Consider the following 10,919-nt stretch of genomic DNA (forward strand, 5'->3'; position numbering starts at 1 on the left):
GTCATGGATTCGGTTTTGTACGTAGTGTTCTTCTAGAGAATGTTTAAAAAATGTAAGAAAATTATGAGTTTGTTTTAAAATTTGAGATTACATAGACAATATTTTACGTAGGATATGGGCAGTTCCCATGAGCACTATCTTTTGAATTTCTGCCATTTTGGGGTTTCGTGGTATCTGAGCTATGTAGCAATCATCCCCTTTTGCTATCATTCCTAGAGCACCTGCGACAACAGGTATTGTTTTAGTCTTCACTTTCCACATTTTGCTAATTTCTATTCCAGGATCTCAATACTTGCTCAGTTTTTGGTAGGTCTTGACAGATACGTTTATATTGATTGGGACAGTCATATCAATGAGGAGGCATGATTTTTGTCTGAAATCTTTCAATATAATGTCTGGGGTATTTGCACCTATCGTTCTGTCAGTTTGAATGGTGGGAGTTGAACACAGAAAGTAAAATTTGAACAAATACCGCAAGGCATCCGGTCTTGTATTATTACAGTTTCACCAATCTACTGCTTTGAGTTGGTACTTTTATGTCAGCCCCGAAATGACAAAAACCAATATCGCATGATCTACGTACAGATACCTGCTGCGAAAGCACTGCTATAACGTGGCTATAACCTTCAATAGCGAACAAAAGAAGATTCTAATTAAAGACTCGTTTAAAGAAGAAAGTCTTCAACTCATTAAGGCTGCAGGGCATCGCTACTATCCTTTCAATTCGAAGTTCTTACCGATGAAGGGAAATTAAAGATATGGAGAATAGCTATCCGGAAGATGCGGACAACAGCCATAAATACAAAATGAAAGCAAGTATCTAAATGTCCCTTTCGCTCCTGAAGCTGCGCATTAACTACCAGGATATATTGCCACCAAAGGATCTAGTAATAAAGATTTTAATCTTTGAAATCTAGAGACAACCAAAAGAAACCCTTGTAAATTTAGGGCTGATATCTTTATGGTCAGTATCTCTATAATTATGAGATATTGTCAACGATATTTTAGCAGTCCTATTATGTGTAAGCTCTTTTAATCGTAAATAACTTTTTGATTCTTATACACTTCGCAGGCAATGTTGTAGATATTACATAAAATGCCCGAGCAAAAACATGCTGGTTAAGAACATAATTATGAATAGGACAGATAATTATGAAATATATCGTAAAGTTCAGAATAGTACTACATCTACACTAATTCTCATTAAGACACGAACATAGTTACATGTAGTAACGCTTTCACATCTTAATTAGAAATATTTCTAACACGATGTACATAATCATTAACATTCATCAATAATTTAAACAAAGAGCATATGATATTATTGGCACCATAATATAATATTGTGTCAATATCTCTTAATGTCAATTAAAGTAAACCGACAACGATACCAGTAATAAACAGCTGCGCTGACAAATTTCTCACATTTGACAGACGCTTTCACACAATTCTAAATAGTAATTTGTATCGACAAACGACCCCATTCAATGGTCTTTTGCTGTTTAAAGCAAACTCCTCAATATGTTTTCATGGCTAGTATACAGTTTTTAGTGTTTGGTACATAATACAAGATTTGCCAACCAATTAGATGCTCCGTATCGAAACTGTATACTTCACGGTATAGACGCAGCGGAAGGGAACCAGGTTATGCAGTCAGTGTAAGAATGGAGTTGAATTCGACAATAACAATGGGATTTGATTCTTATAGATATTTTATAACAATTTTCTAATCAAAAATCTAGTAGCAAAATTCTGGTTAAAAATTCGTGTTACGGAAATTTGATCCTACATATAAATGCTATTTCGAGTTGATGACTGGATATATTTGGTATAATACAAAGTCTTCCTATCAACATTATTTACATTGCACGGATATGTGTCAACGTCTTGTTTGTTGTTGCCACAACGTTTCGGTTGATTTACTCTCCAGCATTTATCAGGTGTCCTGGTGGAATACCTCAGGGCTGGATTCAAAATTCTACCAGGACACCAGATGAAAGCTGGACAGTAAATGAGCCGAAACGTTGTGCTAACAACAAACACGATGAGGACACATATATCCGCTTAATGAAAATAATGATGTAAATAATGTACAGAATTCTTCGTCTCTGAAATATAGAATAGTCTTCCTATTGAGTTTTGCTAATTTATTCAGCTTCTTTATAGTAGTGTTATAACTACAAATTGATGCTGAAGTAGCGAATATTATTTTTTTGTAATACTTTAGTATGTATATATGAATTTAATTCTGCTTTTAAATAACAGTCCAATGCACCTATAACTTACTTACTTAAATTTTTATGTATCTATATGTGTGGTTTTCAGTGTAATTCATAAGTTCTGAAATATTCTTAAGTCTGCTATCGATCATATTTTCTTTATCTCTTTTTCTTTTTCTCGTTGTAATCTCAGGATATTTGTGTGTGTTTTTATCATTAATTTTCGCTTTTCCAAGAGTATCATGGTGCGTGTTTGTTAGGCCAACGTCTTAGCAATTCTTTTCGGAAATAATAAGTGCACGCTCTGTAAGAAAGTCTCCTGTTGTTTATTATCTCGTCTGCAATGTACAACTGGAGGCCGTATGTATGTATGTATGTATGTATGTGTGTATGTATGTATGTATGTATGTATGTATGTATGTATGTGTGTATGTATGTATGTATGCATACATGTATGTATGAATACATGTATGTATGCATACATGTATGTATGTGTGTGTGTATGTATGTATGTATTATGTATGTATGTATTTATGCATACATGTATGTATGCATGTGTGTATGTATGTATGTATGTAGAATGAAGGACAGCAGGATTCCTAAGCAGATGCTATATGGAGAACTTGTAAATGGAAGGAGAATGCGATTTAAGGACTGTGTCAAGTCCTCATTAAAGGCGTGTGATATGCAGGACACTGACTGGGAGTACAATGCCTGTCATTGCCATAGATGGAGGAAGCTGGTTAAGGAGGGAATCGACACTTTTGAGAGAGCACGTATCCATGAAGAACTTAAGCGAGCTGTGCGAAAGCGCACGGCTCGTATAGTGAATGTGGGAAGCTTGGTCTGCAGCGTTTGTCGTCGTGTATGCTTGTCAAGATCAGGGCTCATTAGCCACCAACGGTGCAGCAAATGCAAAATATCAGTTAGTCCTAGAGCGCACAATGTTCCTGAAGGTCAGCAATGGTCTTCCTCGGTCACGAGCTGACGGCCATCATGTAAGTATGTATGTATGTATGTATGTATGTATGCATGTATGTATGTAACGATCGAGAAGGTGAATGACAATGACCTTTTTGTGTGCATTGTCTGTTACAGACCATGCCTGTCTTTGCCTGGCCTCGAATCTCATCTGCGAACACATGGAAAACGAACCTCCACCAACTATTCTGCCTATATGTCTGTGCACACCTTTGAATGCAGTGTATGCTAGAACATTTGCAAATCCAATGGAGGCCTCAAAAGACATGTTAAGATCCACAAAGAGCAGAACTTACCTGCAGGTATTAGTGGTCCAAATTAGTGGTGCAATCTATGTGAGTGTCTTTTGAGAACATTGTCTGGTTGAAAAAGCCACATCAGACGCCATGATGGCGCTAAGGTGTAGGTACGGAAGGTGGTCAAGCTCTGTATAGGGAGTAGACAACCACCACGTATGTATGTATGTATGTATGTATGTATGTATCGATGTAGATAGGCAGGTAGATAGGTAGGTAGGTAGGTAAGTAAGTAGGTAAGTAGGTCGGTAAGTCAGAAGGTAGGTAGGTAGGTAGGTAGGTAGGTAGGTAGGTAGGTAGGTAGGTAGGTAGGTAGGTAGGCAGGCAGACAGACAGGCAGGCAAGTGTATGTGTTTATCCATGTATACAAAAATTATTCTTTCAGCTATAGGCACAATGCCTGTTCTTTTTGCTGTCTCTGCCCTTACTGCTCTGTCTTCCCAAATTATTTAAATAAGATTTCAGTAGGACTTTAGTATATTAGTTAACGAATGTGGAGATGCAATGGCCCAGTGTTTAGGGCAACGGACTCGCGGTCGCAGGATGGTGGTTTCGATTCCCAGACCGGGCGTTGTCCGTGTTTATTGAGCGAAAACACCTAAAGCTCCACGAGGCTCCGGCAGGGGGTGGTGGCAAACCCTGCTGTACTATTTTTCACCACAGCTTTTCTCTCACTCTTTCCTCCTGTTTCTGTTGTATCTGCATTTCAAAGGGTCAAACTTATCACGCTCTGTGCCACGCTGAGTCTCCTCGATGACTACGTTAAGGGTACACGTGTTTGTGGAGTGTTCAGCCACTTGCATTGAATTTCACGAGCAGGCTATTCCGTCGATCGGATCAACTGCAACCCTTGTCGTCGTAACCGACGGTGTGCCACGATTTAAAGAATACGCCACACAGCAGAAACAGAATGGAGAGGCAAGTCACATTAAAATATTCCTCTTCTAATAATGTAATTCATATTTTAGAGATTCGTATTTGGTTAATTTGCAAAATTATTTGCAAACATATCCAGGGTATGCTTGATGTACGTATTCATTAATGCTGCTGTCTTACCCATGTCTAAAATTTACAGAAGCTTTGGGAACAAAACGCGCTCAAAAATCCTTCTTGCATATATTCTAAGCTAAGCTCCCTTTCACGTCTTTCATCCTTGTGCAATAGTCGATTATGGGTTTGGTGGTGAGTAAATTCATCTAACAACTCTGTGTGTCTTTCCAGCATTCCATCCCTACTTCAAGGATTGAATTGATGCGTTTTACAGATTCTAATTTTCCCTTTGCAATTATTTTACATGTTGTAGGGTGATCAGGTGATTGGTGGTTTGAGTGGAATTTGTAGTACTACTCAAGCCACAAGCTTTTTCTCATTCTAGCTGTTATCAAAGTTTGCCTTTCGGTGAGTCTTTTTGTTTTCTAGCTGATTTAATATTTTCCCCGTAACCTTATGCTTACCTGTTACATCTGTAATGATAAACACGAAATTCTGTTTGTCCGGGATTCATGTATCTCAGTCGACATTTGCTCTACATAGACATATTATACCTTTTTCGAAATCAGGATGATCCTGGGATCGAAAATCTACCCTTCATTTGGTTCTTGAACATCCAGCATTAGAATATGATTTTAAAGCATTTGCGTTACTATTTCTAGCAGGTAAAGAGTGGCTGATTCACGCCATTTCGGTTGACGTTTGTCTGTCACATGACGTCAGAGATCAAAGGGGAGATAAATGACATTGTCTTTGTTAATCTTACGTTGAGATAAGAAATTTGGGACAAATTGGCCAACACCTGGCGTTCAACTTGGGACTGGAACACTACAATGATTGTATTACAGAATCAATCGTCATCTGTCCTTAACCTCTGATCAAACACCACTGGGGCATATACTCATTAGACACGTATTGTAGTCATGTAATTTATCTTCTTTTAGTTCTGGACCGAAGCCCCAATTAGCCCTCGGCATGAGCCAACTTAAAAGTTCGCAAGGAGTGCGGCTTTTAAGCAAGTACTTCAATAAATTTGGCATTTTATCATTTCTTCATGCTTCCCACTTTTTCATCGTTTTGTAACTTCTGCGCGTTTTCCTGGTAATTTCTCTGAGCCTACAGGAGCCATACTAGCTTCAAATGTTCCATTTCCTTACGATTCTTTCATTATCCATTGCCTTCCCCCGCAAATATTTCTAATTCTGTGGATGTTGGGTTTGCATTGATTTCAGGGTTTAGAACATGGTTTTTGATGGAAATCACTTTGTTCATTCAAAATCTTTCTCAATTTTACGAATAGAAATTCTGTGATTTAGCGAGGATCTGTTGTTTCCCACATTCTCAGTTTTCAATGATTTCCTTTATTTTTGTTATAATCGCTGCAGTATTTGTCACTCTACCTTTCTCGTTCCTTTGTACATTTTTGATATCGATGTTTAAGGAGTGATGGAATTTTAAAACTTTATTTCATATATATTTCCGCAATATTGATTTATTTTATATTTATTTTTCTTAATATTTTCTTTATTTTATATTTATTTTTCTCAATATTTGCTTAGGTATTTATATTCCTATATAAATAGTTTTCATGGAACACACTTCTCTTTGTAACTACTATGGCTGCTGCATATATAATTTACTTTTTCCTAGTAATGTTCACTATTAAATCTTTCTCATATTGCTTTTTTTACTTATATTTTAGCTTGTGTACTTCTGTTTCGTTACTTGCTATTCTACAGAACACCTACAGAATACTGAATAACAAGTGCCGACACAAAACTACACATTTTTAAAAAGCTTTTTACTTTGTTTTGTACATGTAAAGTCTATCTTTGATGTTTACATTCTCAATGCTTTTAACTAGACTGTTTTAAATATCTTTATTCGCTTTTTTGCTGCTTAACTTTTTGTTCGTTGTTTATATATTTACAATGTTCTTTTTCTTTTAAATGTTCTTTACCTATGTTTGATAACGTTCTCTTTTCAAGAATATTCTGTCTTGAATTAGCTGATCTATTTCGAGCCATATAAATGTCAGAAGAAGGTTTGTTTTATGCTAGGTATTTCATATGTATGGTATGGTACTTTTATATTGGTGCTAGAGCGTAGCTACAAACTATGCATGTAAAGCAGAAGGTGGATATATCTCTCGTGAAGGCGAGTGGTTAAAGTGTCGCACTCACGATTTAGTGATTCGGGTGTAGCAAGCCAAATTAACTCCTGCCCAGATGAAAACCGGCAATAGTTTGACCCAGGCGAGAGTATACCCCGGGGGATAAACCGACCTAGGCCAAACTATACTTGTGGGTGTAGAATAGCCTAGGCCAGACTATACTTCTCTAGGCCAGAATATACCCATTTAACGTGATAGTCAATCTCAAACGATGCCTCGTTAATTAATGTGTATCAGCAGAGTTGTAAACTGTGACTTGAGTTTAACAGTAAATTGATTGAGTTTTCAATTGTTATCAAGACATGACAAATATTTGCTATCTTTTTTGAGTAAGCTGCCACTAACCGAGGATATTCGTCCCGTTTAACTGAATCGGGGGATTCAAAATGGCGGCCACCTGACAATAATGCAAGCAGGGGAGCAGAGTTTGCTGGGGCAAGTCGGTATGGGTAATTTTCCAGGTTTTACATATTGCTTTTTATAATAGACGTATTTATACTATTTTATGATCTCTTTTAGACTATAGAATACCAGAAAAGGGTTTCCAACCATTCATGATATTCTAAATGCTATTTTTAATAACTTACCACAGATTTATTTTAAAATTATGCAACTTCAAGTTTTCCCACCAGGGGCAACATAATTTAACATAGTATGCCTTATCTTTTTATCTTCTTATTGCAACATACTCAAACACACATCTGCTACCTCTAACACCAAATTCTTTAGTTTGACAAACACAAAAGACCAACTGTATGACCAGCTTATCCGATTCTACACTGTAACACAACAAAAGTATCCCCAGTAGTTCTATTATCTACATCCAGAGAAACGCGTAAATGTAAAGTCCCAGTTCAGACAAACAGCTAAGCCATATTGAGCAGAAGGAGGGATTCTTTACCATAAGCAAAACGAGGTTCTCATTAAAAGCCGACTGCCAAATTTCCTGAAGCTCTGTCATGACACCTCACTCTCTGGTGGCCATTTTGGCAGAGATGAACCATTAACCAAAATCTCTGACCGCTATTACTGGAAGGGAATGATGAATGACGTTCACCAACATGACAAAGCCTGTCAAATATGTTTTGGCATAAATCCCAAAATTAGCCAGGAGGCTCTACCACTCGACAATATACCAGTGCCTGGAAAAGTATGGAGTTTAGTCGGAATTGATATGATTGGTCCCCTTCAGGAGACATCAAACAGCAACAAATTTGTAGTTGCTACTGTTGATCAGTTCTCCAAGTGGACTGAAGCAACAGTTGTTCCAGATAAAAGTACCAGGTCAGTAGCAAATTTTTTGTACTCCGCTATTTGCTGCCTTGGCTGTAATGGACACTCTGATTAACAACCAGAGACGAGAGTTTGTGAACTCGATTATCGACAACCTAATCAAACATTTCCAAGCAGATGACCGCATTTCATCTGCCTGCCACCACACACAAACGACCAGCGAGAACGTGACAATCAAACGCTTAAAGAATCTCTTTGTAACCTTGTGAATGATCAAGAAAACAAACTGGGACCAGTTTATCCCTTGTGTTTTTTTTTAATTAATTATCACGCATCTGGGCATACCTCAATCAAGTGCACTCCATTTGAGGTAATGTATGGACAGAAGGTCAAGTTTCCTGTGGACTTCAAACCCCCAGAAGACAACCCTATGTTCTTTCCAGATGATGCAAACCCTTATGTGTTGGATACACTGACAATCATTCATAAAATGCTCCGAGCTGTCGGGTTCATTTTTAGTATTCTCATTTGTGAGAGCAGTCGATTTTATTTCAGATATTCTCATTTTAAAAATCATCTTCCGCTAATCGTTGAGAGGACGTAGGTCTTGCCTTGGCGGAAGCTTGGGCTCTCCGAGTGCTCTTGTTGTCATTATTATTATTATTATTATTATCATCATCATCATCATCATCATCATCATCATCATCATCATCATCATCATCATCATCATCATCATCATTATTACTATTATTAATAGTAGTAGTAGTATTTGCCTTTCATTCTTTCGGGATCGATAAATTAAGTACCAATTACACACAGGAGTCGATATTATCAACTTGTCCACTCCCCGCAAAATGACTGCCCTTGTGGCAAAATTTGAAATCATCATTATTATTATTATTATTATTATTATTATTATTATAAGTAGTAGTAGTAGTAGTAGTAGTAGTAGTAGTAGTAGTAGTAGTAGTAGTAGTAGTTGCAAGCTTTCACTGCAATATTGAGTACAGCTCTTTGTGCCTTGAGCATGTGTAGTGTTCTGTTTTAGTTTCATTTTGTTTTTGCTTCTTTTCTTTCGAAGATGTATTACGAAATATCTGTTCAGTGGAAAGGTGGTGTGTTATTTTATACATTTTGTGCATACACGCATCTCCTGGGGATTATTATGTATGTTTTATTTTATTTATTTTTTTTTTAGCGTACATACGCCCACTGTTAAGAGATTGCTTCTCTCTTCAATCTCCGCAGTTCAGGTATCGCTATTTGTAGATATTTTTGTTTGGATGTTTTTTGTTTTCGATATATTTGAAAGATGAAATATCATCTCTTGGCACTGGCAATGAGATGACGATACATTTCTTTAGCTGTCCTTGGCAACTATATTTGATTGATGAACTTCGAACTCCCTGCTTGTATGAATTGGCATATACTAAAGTTTGTTCGCTGTTTCCTTCTATAAGACCTTTTCAGATGTATGCTTATACCGCTTCTTTAAAGATGGTACTTCATAATGCTAGAATAATCTCCAATATATAAGTGCTAACTCCGTAATATCTGTGGACAGAGTGTGCTGTTTTTATTAAGATTGGCTACCTAGAAATGAGTTGGTTGTTTCATTCCTATAGATACACTGCTTGCTGTTACTCACTGCTCTGTGTTTCTTAATAAGCTGTTGATGGTTAAGGCAACGAGTTAGCAGAATCGTTGCCGCGCCAGAAATAAATGTCCAGTGGCATTTCGTCCGAATTTACGTTCTCAGTTCAAATACCACCGAGGCTGACTTTGAGTTTTATCCCTTCTGCGTCGATAAAATAAGTACCAGTTGAGCACTGGAGTTGATGTAATCAACTTACCCCTTCTCTGACATTACTGGCCGTGTGCCAAAATTTTAGACCAATATGCCGTTTATAGTGTCTGTGATATTACCTTGTCGTAATTTCAAGTCTTGCATTCCTCATCAAATGCGGCGAATTTTCGTCAACTACCAGCACCCTATTTAGACATATGCAAGAACATTTTTATTACTCTTTTACTCTTTTACTTGTTTCAGTCATTTGACTGCGGCCATGCTGGAGCACCACCTTTAGTCGAGAAAATGGACCCCAGGACTTATTCTTTGTTAGCCTAGAACTTATTCTATCGGCCTCTTTTTGCCGAACCGCTAAGTTACGGGGATGTAAACACACCAGCATTAGTTGTCAAGCGATAGTGGGGGACAAACACAGACACGCAAACACACATACACACACACACACACACATATATATATATATATATATATATACACACATATATACGACGGACTTCTTTCAATTTCCGTCTACCAAATCCACTCACAAGGCTTTGGTTGGCCCGAGGCTATAGTAGAAGACACTTGCCCAAGGTGCCACGCAGTGGGACTGAACCCGGAACCATGTGGCTGGTAAGCAAGCTACTTACCACACACCCACTCCTGCGTCTATTATTTAAAATGACGTCATATAATGTCTATTTTAGCTAAAAATTTAACCTTTTATCAATTTCTGCTGTTTCATCATTTTTTTTATAACATTTTGTCGTTTCAGCTTTCGTTTTGTATTTGAAGATAGAAAACAGCTATTTCTTTTGTTCATATTTCCTAGCTCTTTCCATTCATTTGCTATAACTTATTATCTAATAGTTTTGTAATCCACCATTCATTACTTAATAATAATTTTCTAGTAGAGAAAATAATAGATATGTTCATTCTATTTTAGATTTTGCCTGCTGTGTTATAAATGCTGACATTGTTTCTTGTTTTTCTTCGCACATTTTACTTGGTTATTATTATTACGATTATTATTATTATTATTATTATTATTATTATTATTATTATTATTATTATTATTTTATGTTTGACTTTTGTTTTGCATTTGTACAAGTTGGATCCAAGTCTCACCCAGAGACCTCAAGAGACAACAAGTTAGAAGTTCATGTAGGTGTTATGCCTAGGGTACCATATATTTGGATTTGTACAGTTTTGTTCAAGTGAATGTTTAAGAAACCATA

The sequence above is a fragment of the Octopus bimaculoides genome, chromosome 2 (assembly GCF_001194135.2).
Source record: "Octopus bimaculoides isolate UCB-OBI-ISO-001 chromosome 2, ASM119413v2, whole genome shotgun sequence".
NCBI classification, from domain to species: domain Eukaryota; kingdom Metazoa; phylum Mollusca; class Cephalopoda; order Octopoda; family Octopodidae; genus Octopus; species Octopus bimaculoides.